The 12,975-nt window shown below is 34.6% G+C and overlaps 1 protein-coding gene across 1 annotated transcript in view; it reads right to left on the bottom strand.

Annotated features, from left to right (window-relative positions):
* The window catches only part of BCKDHB (branched chain keto acid dehydrogenase E1 subunit beta), a 218,429-nt gene that overhangs the window by 43,919 nt on the left and 161,535 nt on the right, over positions 1-12,975 (bottom strand). The gene's annotated exons all lie outside the window — the stretch shown is intronic.

Here is a 12,975-nt window from a genome sequence, read left to right as displayed (position 1 = left end):
ACACTTAAAATGCTTGTCTTGCATATAGCATGAAAAGATAAATATTATTACAGGTGATCAAACTCCACCTCTATGACACCAAGAAATAAAATAAACTTTCACTGATAAAAACTTTCACTAATAACAAAGGACTTTAGATTTTTATCTATGAAATAGTTATCAATTTTCAAATGTTATAGACAGCAGAGAGACTGCTGGCTTCACAGCTGTAAGGCAAAAGATTTTCAACAAACACATTACATTCACCTGATAGGCCCACCTATCCTTCCCAACATCTCAACGGAAGCATCTCTATTTGTATAACACGGAATTCTACCCTCTCAGAAAACATTATTTTATGGCTAAGTGTTTGTCCCTGAGGAAAACAAATTCACTGGCTGGTAGCAAGTGAGCCAAGCCATGGTTCTAACAAAACCTTTTTAATAGAAGGAACACAATGATGACGTTAGAGATAACTCTGCTTTAGATTAGATACTAAATGCTTCTTCATCAATCAACAAATAACATTTTGTCCCAATTTTGAACAAGGCAAGTAGTAAGAAAAGTCATACAAACTCAACTTTTCAAGTACTTAGCAAGTTTCTTCAAATAGCATAACCAACATTTCAAAATGGGATTTTTTCTGAGGAAATTTTTTCTGAAGGAAAAAATAAAAATCATAATTACTCATAGGAGAAATCATTTAAAAATGTTTTCTGGACCCTCAACTTGTTTTTTTCTTCATTTCAGATTTGGAGAAGAATGTCTTTCTTAATTATATGTCATAATGACCCCCTTCATTTCTATCCTCTAACAGCATCACTGAAACTACTGTTGGCTAGGATATCCTTGGAAGAAATTTACAGCAAAGGCATAAGTCTCTCATACAACACCTATTCTATTATACCATTTTAAAAAATCATCAGTAAAAAAGTTAATTCATATATTCTTTAGAGGGAAAAGGAAATGTAGGGACAATCATCTCCCTTATTTAATTTATTTATATATATATACACAAACACACACTCTTCATACCGATAAATAATTCACTTAAAAATGCTTTACAAATGATATTAAATAATTCCATAAATTTTTTTTTTTAGTTGTTTTTTGTTTGTATGAGGAAGATCAGCCCTGAGCTAACATCCAATGCCAATCCTCCTCTTTTTGACGAGGAAGATTGGCCCTGGGCTAACATCTGTGCCCATCTTCCTCTACTTTACGTGTGGGACGCGGCCACAGCATGGCTTGACAAGCGGTGCGTCGGTGCGCACCAGGGATCCAACCTCCGAACCCAGGCTGCCACAATGGAGCATGCGCACTTAACCGCTGCACCACTGGGCCAGCCCCCATAAATTTTTTTTAATATCACTTTTGATCAACCATATGAAAAAAATATACTTGCCAACATCCAACCTCATTCCTCTACCTTCTTCCAATATTACAGGGCACTTCTAATTCTTGTCTAGGGTGGAGAAGGCTTTCACAAGCACAAACTACCTAGAATAATGCTTAGTCTGTCTATGGTGAGAGAAGAATTATAGTTTTGCTGGAAAGGTCCGCATGTTTGCTGAGGCTAGCCTGGAGAAAACGGTCAGGAAAGGCAAAGGGAAAGGAAGAAAGGGAGGGAAGCAAGAAGCCAAGAAAGGAGGAAAAAAGATACTGTGGTTCCCTGAAGAGCTAAAAAGGAATCCAAGTGGCATGCTGACTGACAGGAGGATTGCGCTTCACCTAAGCTACTACAGCTCCCATGACTCGGTGTAAACATAGGTTAGTCAAAGTCCTAATTTCATAAAGTATGTGAGTTTTATTAAAATGAATACTGCATTTAGTTTATTAGATAAATTGATAGCTGCATACATATTAAACATTCCATCACATTAAAAGACTATTCACGTACTACTTCATCATTTTAATGTGCCTAAACTATGTTTTTTGGAACTGCCACAGGAAAGCTGGTTTTAATAAAATATATGATTGTGTGATGTTGGAATGTAATTCACAAAATACATTCAATCTGGTCTGCTATGCACACTTAGGTAGAAATCTATGCCCAGAAAAGTTCACGGTTAAAAAAATAAAGCATAAATTTATTGTTAGGGTACAGAGATTCTTCAGTAATGAGCTGAAACTGTAAGACTAGGGTTCAATTTCTTTAACTGCTAATATAGAGTTAACCATTGGTATTTTAAAAAGACTAGTAGAATAAAAGAGAAACATGGTGCTAGAACATTTAAAAATACAAGCCATCTCGTGGAAAACCAAGATTCTGTCTGACTGGTTCAGAAAGCAACCAAAAATACAGGCATGGTGAGTATTTCATATTATTTGTATTCGAAGCTGGGAATCTAAAATCAATCCAGGAAACAAATACAGACATGTAGCTATTAAAAGGCGAACTAATCCTATCAAAAGATAGGGAATAATCAGGACTTGTTTTAAGCAATGACACAGCTATAATTGTGGATGATATAAATGTGGATTTTGAAATGTTAGTCATCTCAATGCACTTCTTAAAACATAAATATTTAGACCTCTTAAAAGAATAGTCATGAATTATACCTTTCGGCTAATAATTTTTTTTTTTTTTAAATTTTTTGTTTATTGCAGTAACATTGGTTTATAACATTGTAAAAATTTCAGGTGTACATCATTGTACTTCTATTTCTGCATAGATTACATCATGTTCACCACCAAAATACTAATTACAACCCATCACCACACACATGTACTGAATTATCCCTTTCACCCTCCTCCCTCCCCCCTTCCCCTCTGGTAACCACCAATCCAATCTCTGTCCCTATGTGTTTGTTTATTGTTGTTATTATCTACTACTTAATGAAGGAAATCATACGGTATTTGACCTTCTCCCTCTGACTTATTTCACTTTGCATCATGCCCTCAATGTCCATCCATGTTGTCACAAATGGCTGGATTTTCGGCTAATAATTTTGATAAAGACAAACTGATTCTTGTTATTCGCAATATAAAACCATCTTAAATAGTAAATATCATTATATGATCTTCTAAAGGATTAAAACAGACAGTGTTTCTCTTCAAATGGATCAAGAATTAAAAATAAAATCCCTGTAACATACCTTGAAGGAAAATAATCAAATATTCAACCCATCCCCAATCAAATGCAAAGTTTCAGACAATTCTGAACATTAAAACGACATCTTGAACACTTTCATTAATGTCAATAGATTTTAAAAAATCAAAACACTTATAAACTAGATGATTTCTGCTTATAGCTTTCATTTTCAACTGCTTGTTTTTGTGGAAAGTGTTGATTTTAACTTGTCTTAATTTTCAAAAGTGTTTAGATTCAAAATGAGCAGAAAAATCATTAGCAGTAGTTAATCTGTATTTTAAAGTCTATTTTAAACTCAACCATGTTTTGGTGAACTGTGAACTCATTCATGAAAAGAGATGATGGCCCTTGTAACAAAACAAATTCGAACCATAAATTTAATTACACTAAATTACGAAAATAAAACGAACTTTCAACAACAGCATCTTGACTGCTCACCAAGAGGCATGACACACTAGCTGAGAAATCCTGTTCTATCTCCAGGAGGCAGCCCCAGCCCCTTAATGATTGTGAATACAATGCTGACAAACACGCCTATTATTTCTTGACAAATTTAATATACTTCTCCATATTTGCCTAAAACGTACAAGGTGGCCAAGAAGATTGACCAGGTCATGGATACATTTTCCGGTGTCTCTCATTTATAAAATTTTAAATAAACTTATTTGTAATTTGAAAAATTTTAAGACATGGTTTTACATTAAATATATATGTATTTTGAAATACAAGAAACTATTTCACACCATATAAGGAAACAAACTATTTTAAATCAATTATAATTTTCTATGAGGATACAACTAGATGTGCAAGAATTGCTGCTCTAAAAGGAAACTACAAATCTTTAGGTGCTGAAATACAATTTCAAGGTATTAAGTCATAGAAATTACTGTAACTTTTTAAAGCAAGTCATGCTTTCCTTCAAAGAATCTATTTTACTCACTAGTCTGTCCATTCTGTGAAGCTTCACTGGTAACTATATAAACGTAAATGTCATCTTTAGCCTCACCAGAGAATCATGAGGACGAAAAAGCACCAAATTATTCAAAAGAAATAACACTTTGTCAAAAGGACACAAAGTAGGAATGGGAAGGACAACAGCACATAAGATCAGCGCCCATTTCTGAAGTTAACTTGACAAACTCAAAACAAATCTTTTCTTTTTTTTTTTTGGTCAACAAATTGGAGTGGCATTATATAAAGGGCAATAGTTCAATCTAGTAGTTTTTGTGACTGGGAATTTCTATATACAACATAAACCAGGAAGAATATCACTCTCCTTCAAAGAAATTGCTAACAGCAGCAATGCTTGGGGGCAAACGGTTCATGTAAATTATTTACAGGGTGCCTGCTTAGTGCCAGATGTGGTTCTAGGCACTGGGCTTGCAGGAGCAAAGAAGCCAGACACGGTCCTCAAGCTCACGAAGCCTGCCTTCCACGGGGAGAAGAAGGACACAAACAAATAAACGAGACATCTGCAGACATTTCAAGGGCTACAAGAAAAGTTAGAGTAATTACTGTGATGGAGGAAGACTCTACGGGTGGGGGAGCTACTGTAGACAGGGCTACAGGGACAGCCTTTCTGAGGAGGTACCATCTCAAAACCGAGGTTACTGGAGAATCCAGACTCCTTTAAGTAATTTCTGCCTTATGATTAAGGACTACACTTTTATAACACAGCCTTTCAGTTGAGCACATTTCCTTTCAAATATTCCAGCAGTGTTAACTTTTCCCATCCAACTGGCCGATTGGTCAGTCGTAAGTGGGATGGACGGCAGTGGCCCTGGGACATCACCAAAGGGAAACCATAAAATGCTAACCAGAGGTTACAGAGAAAGGGAGAAAAAAAAGGGGGAGGTGGGGGGTTCCTATGAATGTGCCTTTGAATTCAAAGGAGACTACTTCTGACCGGAAAAACAATAAGGATTGTGTGAGAGAAACTGGGGCACTTTATCATTACCCAGAGAGATGGAATGTGGATGATGTTTTTTCTGGCTGGCACACATCCAGACAGATTTCAAAAAGAATGATAGCAATCCATCATAAAGCTAATACCAAAAGAAAGGAGGGAAAACAAGCAGGGGATCCAATGTTAGTATCAGTTCACGCTAGTAATGTTCGTCTCAGCATCACTGACGAACAACAGAAAATGAAATAATCTGAGTATCCCAATATAATGTTGCTTTCACTTTTATAACGAGTACGATGAATCAAATCTACTATGCACATGGGGGACAGGACTAACTGGCAGAATAAGCAAATCTATGCAGTGAGGTTTCACTGGTTTTAAAAGTATCCCACATCACAAATCTGAGTAACTACTACTAACGTTAATTCCCAAAACTCAAATGTACACGATTAAGAAACCACGTCAAAATAAAATATAAAATTTTTTAAATTAACTTTAAAAGGAAAATGAGCTTTCTTATTTAAAACAAATTAGGAAGAACTGGAAGACTTACCATGCCATGTGGGAGAGACATCTAATTATAATAAAGCCTTTAATTATTATGAATTAGGATATATGTACATTGAAAACAGATTATTAGGAAGAAAATATAAATCAATATAATTCTTGTTTTATGATTTTTTCCCTATGCCTATATATATGTATATGTTTTTTTTCTTTTCACAAAATCAGGCAAGTAAAACACCTGTGAGTTTTTAAAATTTTTGCTCAAAAATTTCTAACCCATCTCAATATCACTTATTTTCCACATTTTTCTTTTAGATTTTGTACTTTTCTTTTATTTTTTAAAGTTCATTATACTTTATTAGGAGAATGGAAAGCAAAGGGCAGATTTGAGACATATGTAAAACCTGACTGCTAGATGGGCTGGAGGTGGAAGGGAGAGGATGAGAATGGGGAGGAGATGGTAAGGTAGAGAGAGCAGGAATGGAAGCTGCCAGGGAGGGGTTCAAATTGAGAAAATGGCATTCCATGCTGAGCAAATAGTATTAAGAGATTGAGTCCATTTCTAACTATTTTATTCCTCTCCTTTCCTTAAAAGTCATGTTTCTTGAGACAGTAGTCTATATTTCTTGTTTCAAATCTTCAGCATACATTCACTCATCAGCCCAAACACAATGTGGCTTCCATCCTCTGGTTTCATCAATATCACCAGTGTCTTCCGGTTGCTATATCCAAGGAACAACCATCAGTCTTTAGCTGACTTAAATTCTGGAAGCATTTAATATTGTTGACCATATACTCCATGGTAAAACTCTCCCTACTTGTCGTCTGTAATGGCTCTCTCTTGCTCCCTTCCTTCTCTCTGGCCTCTCCATCCCACCCTCCTTTATAGTTCTTCTTCCTCCCTCTCTTAAATGTTGGTTGCCTAGGGGCTGCTTCTTCAGAAACTTCCCTTAAAACTATCCTTTTCCTGTGTGATCAATACCCATACCCAGGACCTCAGCCATCACCATAAGATGATGATTCCTATATCTTTTCATATACCTTAGATTCTCGCTGAAGCTGCATCTTTATCTCAAATTCTATAAAGCTAAAATGAATTCATCTTACTCAAAAGATATGCTTAACCCTGTTTTCCAATGATATTCCCTAGCTAAGTGAAACTGCACTTCCATTCAAAAATCTAGAAACCAAGCTACCTCTTATTCTTAACTCCTGCCTGCCTCTCTATCATCCCCTTCAGTCCTTGCCCTACTCCTATCTAATCAGTCGGCAAGTCTTTTTTCAGATTCTCCTTCCTACTCCCTCTAAAATTCACCTTTCTCTCCAACCCCACTCCCATGTCCTTGGTTTAGAAGAGCCTCAAATCTCTCATGTAGGTTACTCAGTTTCTTAATTAATATCTGTGACTTTCTGCCTCACTCCTCCCAATGCATCCTCAACACAAGTGCCAAAGAGTTTTTTTCTAAATTGTAGATCTTTCTTATGTTAATCTCCAGCTTAAAATCCTCTAATTACACCTCTTTGCCTTCAATAATGATAATAACTGTGACCACTGCTTTTTGAGTTCCTACTACTTCCTATTTGCCAGGAGCTTTTTAAGGTGTATTTTAAATCTATTATGCGAGAGAACTGGAATTATATCTATATGAGCTGGATCTACTCTGTCATATCTATTTCCTCCAGATAAAAACAAATTCCTTAGTATGACAGGTAAGATTCTTTAGGATCTAATCCCTACTTACTTGATCCTTACCTTGTGCTATAAGCCTCACACGCTACTCTTCAACCATACTAAAACCACTTTAACCCCTAGAATATCAAATATTTTTCCTGCCTCCTTATTCATATTGTTCCTTCTGCCTGGAATCCCCAACCACCTTCACTCCCAGGGTCATACTCATCCTCCAAGAGTTGAGTTAACTCAGTTGTCACATCTGGGTTAGGTGATCAAGTATTTTATAACCCCATAGTCCTCTGAATATTTCTCTATCCCAGCATGTACCATAGTATAATTATCTGTTTACATCTATTTTTTTCTACTAAACTTTTAAGTGTGTCTAAAACAAGAATTCCATTTTTTTAATGAAATGCCCCAATTAAGGCTGTGCCCAGCATACTCAATAAAGGTTGGTTGCAAGAACTAAATATCATTCAGGAAATGACCAGTAGACCAGTGTGATCCACATACTAGAGTCATAAAAGGATGTGAGAAATAACACTGGAAACATTGGTTTGGGCAGATGAGGATCTTGAAGACTGAGATAAAGATCTTATTTCTAGAGCCAAAGAAGATGTATTGGAGGTTTTCAAACAGAGAATGGACAAAATTTGATGTGTGTTTTAAGAAAATAATAGATAGTAATGTGATAGGATGTGATAGGATGTGAGAGGCTGAGGAGCAGAGATAAGTAAGGAGGCAATTTCAAAGATCCAGAAAGAGTTGAAGAGAAAGAGTTCATTTTGAGATAATCTGATTTCTAGAGACTGGCAGATATCTGTATGCTGGTGTCTACTTCTTCTCATTGTTTCATGTTAAAATCCTTCACATAAAATATTTTATCATACAAATTCCTTATCACTACCAAAATTAGCATGAAGTTAGAATTTTGAGTCTAACACTTAACAGGCAGAGCAAATCCTGAAGGTTTCAAATTTGAAGGTTTCAAGAATAGCCATGTACACGGTTGAGACTGCCCAAGCAAGAATCGGGGAAGAGGGCTGATGGTGGAAGCCTGGCCACAATTACACTAATGAGCAAAGGAGAAAGAGACATTGAAGGAGACAAGGTGTGGTCGGGGCAAGGAGGAGGACCAACGTGGGTTTAACCACCGTGATGTAGCGGCCCCATGCACGAAGCATCCCTGGGAAGATTCAGTCTTTGCTTCATATCTATGGCCATAGAAGCTGTTTACTGAACACTCAACAGGCTTCAGGGCAAAATTCCATTTAAAAAAGGCCCCCCTATATCTGAACACTCTATGTTAAACTGCTTTTCTGATACTCTGGCTCCACTTAAATAGACTTTAGTATAGAAGTACACTTTTCCTGATTGTTGTATCTGTTGTTGTTGGCAAATGCTTTGCATCACTGGTAAGAAAAAAAAAATTACGATTACAAAATCGCAGTAAATTATTCATCAAATTACTACTCTGAGAGTTTTCTCTGATGACTCTTACTTTATCAACATGGTCATTTTAATTAAACCTATTTTCCATGGTGGCAAAAACTCAAGACCATTTAGGACCTTTTTCCTCTTCTTCAGATTGATGTCTTTAAATAGAGTGCTCTTAAATTTGGTAGCAATATAAATTAATAAGAAAAAGATCCTTCTGTATAATCCTTTCTAACATGAAACAGTGAGAAAAGCAAAATTCCTTTACTTGAAAATTACAAAAATTTCCTTTTACACAATGATTCGTGTAAACCCTATAGAAATCCTCTCAAACTATTAGGATGTGATTGCCTTAAAAAATATATGTCAGCATGCGCAATTCCTGAGTTCTTATTCTAGAAAAAGAGACCGCACAGAAGGGATGGAACAATGGTATGGAAACTTACCATCGTCTCCAATTGGACTCTTTATTGCAGATTTATTGCTTCCATGTGTTAAAAAAAAAAAAAAAAATCAAACCTTTAAGCCAACCCCAATCCCTAAAATTTTTGGCGCTCTTGTTAAACATTGAATCCAGAAAAAAAAATAAACCATTATTTTTTTATTATCACAAGCCTATCAGAGTCAAAATTTATTTCATCATTATGGGAATGTGTTGGAAATTAATAGTAGAGATTGGTTTCTACAAGGCTTAAAGAAATTATGCTATTTAAAGCTGCTAAAATATCACAAATTACTTGGTGTTAATATTTAAATAAATAATGCCTATTTTGAAGATTGCATTCTAGAACATATAAATTAATTTGGAAGAATATTAAAATAGATGAGGTTAACACTTTTTTTTGCACAGTAAAGGTTTTTTTTTAAAGCTGTGGTTATTTAAAGCCAAGGAATACAGACACCACATAAAATTAATTCATATAATTTTCTGAAACAACGAAATCTTCGCTCAGACTCACAATGAGGTCAATGAATTACCTAAACTCTGTTGTCTTTGCACTTTTCCACAAACCAGGGTGCACAATGGAATGCATAACTCCCTAAAGAAGCGCATCTCCAAGTTTCGGTATGTGTCAAATGAAAGAAGGAAAAAGTTCCCTCACCCCAAAGTGAGAACAGATGGGAATGTAAAATTAGAGGGGAAGAGACAGTGAAGCTCTGGATGACCCACCAAGAAATCTTCCCCAGAGGGAGCCAAACACACCAGAGCCCAGCTTGGGCTGCCTCCCAGCGAACCTCCAAATTAAATCCAACAGGAATGCAAAGCAGCTCTTGGAGCCGACGCATTGGTTTAGATTTATAAGCATTTATGTAAATTTTATGAAGGAACTATTGATAAATATAAATTTAAAAATTTTTATGTTTAATCAATATAAAGCCGTCTCCTAATCACTTTTGCCAGTTTAACATTACTTCAAACTAAGAATGTTAACAATGTATATTTTTTAAAATAATAAAATAAATGGCTTTACAAAAAAGAGGCAACAGGCATGAGGCAAACTTAAGATGTGGACACTGAACTCCTCGTATGATGGAAGAACCACCTGCCGTAGACTGAAAAATTATGTAAACAAAATATGAATACATTTCATATCCATTAGTTTATCCGGGTAACTAAAAATAATCTTAATAATGCCAGCAACACTTCCTATGCCTAGCGAAAATAAGATCCTTTATTTGATATTCAATTTTATATAGCATGATATAATTTTTCTCTCTAAAAGTACCAATTATAAACGTAAAAAAATACTCTCCATAGTGCTGTATTCTCATCAATATTTTTTATTTTTAATATGGGTAATAATTTAAAATTTGAGGAAAACAGCAAATGGTGCTCTCAGATCTGAATATATTTAAAAACAGTAGTTTTATTGTTAATAATCATTCTCTTAAAATATTATAACATTCAGAGCAATTTTGTAAGTTTAACCATGAGCTTATAAGAGCTCCCAGATATCTTCCACAAAATAGTGCTTGGGGAACAGATTTTTTGTGTGTGTGCTCACTTTCACATAAAATTTACATTCATTGATAGAACAATGAGAGTAACTCAGTATTTTAACCAATAGTGCTCCAATTAGATCATTCTCATCCATAATTTCAAACTTCTTTTCCAAGCCGACAATGAAAAGTTCTCTGTGTACCTTTTTCCCCCGCTGTGCCAGAAAATTGGCTTTCAATATCTTAACCCTGTTTTATCTTTTTTAACTTTACAAAGTATACACTACACAAAGAAATGTAGAAATATGAGTCATTCCAAGTGGTGAAACAACTGCACCTCACACTTAAGTGATTTCAGTTTCAAGAACCCAAGGCACCAGTAATCTGATACAGTCTCACTTAGAACAGGGCCGAGCCTTCTGTGAAGAAGATGCTCCGTGTAGAACACTGCATTTAGTTGAATATGTGCATGAAACAACCGTACCAAAAAGTAGATTTTATTATTCACCTTACTCTAAATTATATGCAAATATTATTACCAAAAAAGAAATCTCTCAAGGTGTCTGGCTTTTTCTTTCCTCCCGTATCAAAAATACATAAAAACCACAACCAGCAAATGTTTTGGGGATACTATATTGATTATATTTTATTAAAATTCATTTTCCACACTTCCCTTTTGTGCAAATAAAATTTGAATTAAGCAAAAACAACCGAAAACATTTTAAAATTTATTCTCATATTAATAAATACAAATTCTAATTCCCCAAATTATCAAATGCAGATCCTTCTACAAATTTTACATTACTGCTTTAATTCATTTTGTGGTTAGTTGGTTGAATGATTTTAACGAGGAAAACAAAGAACATTTTATAATGAATCCAAAACTTCTATTTTCTTTTTAGGGGCGGGGGTACTTTGAATAAAGAATGCACATGCACACACTCAACATGTACTGAAGACTCCTGTCTTGGTCCCAAATCTTCCACTGCCTTTTTAAATCGGGTAAGTCACAAGCACTTTGGATGACAAACATTGATCTGGAAAACGAACATTGTTGGTTTAGGTGAAGATTTCTCAGACTGCAGACACCTGAGGATCTCTGGGCATATTCTGGGGAGTCTGAGAGTGTTACAAGGTGTCTTGTTTTGTTTTGGTGTCTTCATATTATGATATAAACATAATTATATTCTGGATAATCACATTCGCAAATTTTACCACTGATTATTATCACACAATTTCAGGATCTGATTTTGAGACAGTGTTTATGATCTTGCTGGTGTTAGCTTTTTATAGGGACTGTGTTTAACTCGTAACACAGTGTTCCTCAAACTGGAATTCACAAATGTATTCCTGGGACCTAAGACACATTTTTCCGTTAACACAAGTTCACATGTTATTAAAACCAATAGACACTAGATTAGATAATCTTTCTAATTCCCTTCCAGTTTGAAACTTGTTACCTTCTACTGCAGCTTACTAATAATTTATGGAGATCAAACTTAAAAAGCACACTTAGGAAAAGCAGACTTCCCAATAGGAGTTATAATTTCTATGTCCTACTAGTTTTTTTTTTACGTTTAAACACAAATGAAATTTTTGAGGTAACAGTAAGATGGCAATCAGTGGGCAAAATGAAAGAAGGCTGTCAGATAAAGGTTCTATTAGCAACAGTCACTAACCATCATTTCAAATGGTTTAGTGACCACACATTAAATAGGAGTCAGAAAATCCCAGTTTCTTTTTCCAGTTTTGCTTCCGACTAGAACTAGCATCTTGGTGTCAGACTGATTCATTCTCACAGCCCCCATTTTTCACAAAGTTAGTACCTTACGCTACTCAATGAATAAAATGCACAATAAATAGCAGGTACTCATGTTATATGATGATAAGCAGTATGTTTCAAATTTTAATTTATAGAATAGAAAAATAACAAATCTACAAAACTCAAATATCTGCTTTTCTTAATTTTCTAAGTGACAATACAGAACGTAAAAATAACAGTATAATTTTGTTTTTTACTATAATTATGGGTTCTTTTGATCTAGTTTTAAAAACGTTTAAATTTGCTTTATTTAACTTTAAAATATTTCTAATGTCAATTTGCATTTAAAGATATTGTATTGGTAAAAATCGTTGTTTACTGGTTAAAAGTTTAAAAATAAAAACTTATCATTATTCTTATATCATAATTTTATACCAAGTTTTTAAACCATATACTCTTAAAGGAATTCTCAACTTATCTGTATCTTAACAAAAGAATCATCTTAACAGCAGCAAAGAGAAGTAAAATGTATGCAAACTGCAAAGATGTTCTGAATTTAAAATGCTTATACTTTACATTTAAAATAGTTATTTAATTTTTAATTTAAAAAATTAGGAAAAATGAAACTCATTTAAATCATCTTATTCATATTGGTGATATCAATGTGAATAAAA

The sequence above is a fragment of the Ceratotherium simum genome, chromosome 19, assembly GCF_057802395.1.
Source record: "Ceratotherium simum simum isolate JZ-2026a chromosome 19, ASM5780239v1, whole genome shotgun sequence".
Taxonomy (NCBI): domain Eukaryota; kingdom Metazoa; phylum Chordata; class Mammalia; order Perissodactyla; family Rhinocerotidae; genus Ceratotherium; species Ceratotherium simum.
The sequence above is the reverse complement of the archived record's forward strand: the minus strand, read 5'-3'. Positions and strand labels throughout refer to the sequence as shown.